The sequence below is a fragment of the Aplysia californica genome, unplaced genomic scaffold (genome assembly GCF_000002075.1).
Source record: "Aplysia californica isolate F4 #8 unplaced genomic scaffold, AplCal3.0 scaffold00662, whole genome shotgun sequence".
NCBI lineage: Eukaryota > Metazoa > Mollusca > Gastropoda > Aplysiida > Aplysiidae > Aplysia > Aplysia californica.
In genome coordinates this window covers 315,436-316,063 of record NW_004797932.1, presented here as the reverse complement: position 1 = coordinate 316,063, position 628 = coordinate 315,436, and the positions used below count along the sequence as shown (strand labels likewise).

Genomic DNA, 628 nt, shown 5'->3' with positions numbered 1-628 from the left:
TGTATGGCGCAAAGTGAATACCAAGTGAGTAGCAGAATAAATAAAATAAGCCACGTACCATTCAGCTTTTGTTTCAGTCAAATCAAATAGGCCTACAAGTGATGCACATTTTGTACCATTGTGCCGTAATCTTATGACGTCATTTTGATAGAAATAGATCTAAATATCTCGAGCTTTTTAGCGCTTTGGAGCGGATTTATTTCGAACAGGAAATGACGTAGATCTAAAGTCTCCGCGGTAGACGCCGACGAGAAGGCCATTTTAAGATCCCACTTTGTAAAACAAGAAAGTTTGATATTTATCTCTTGAATCTTTGAAAAGTGCAAAGGTGAGAGTAATAAAACTAGATCTAGATCTAGACCTAGATTCAGATCTATAATTATTGCCATAGATCTATTTCTTTTCGTAGACAACCCTTTGACACCACATTTATTTTAATGGGCATTTGGGTTTTGGTTTGCGGCTCGTGTCTCGTATGATTCCTGTCAAACAAAGAGCAACAAAACAAAAGGGAAGGAAAAGAAAATGTTCTAGATTCTTCAACAAACTCCAGTAGTATTAGAATCTCTAATGCGCTCACTGGTCATCTCAATATTTTTATACGCCTGCGAGTCGTGGACACTAACAG

At 37.4% G+C, this 628-nt stretch overlaps 1 protein-coding gene across 1 annotated transcript in view; it reads left to right on the top strand.

Annotated features, from left to right (window-relative positions):
- Positions 1-205: 205 nt before the first annotated feature.
- LOC101846309 (2-succinylbenzoate--CoA ligase) overlaps positions 206-628 on the top strand; it is a gene marked incomplete at its 3' end in the record, with an annotated part of 14,273 nt that continues 13,850 nt past the window's right edge. The window contains 1 exon segment of the mRNA XM_013087944.1: positions 206-328.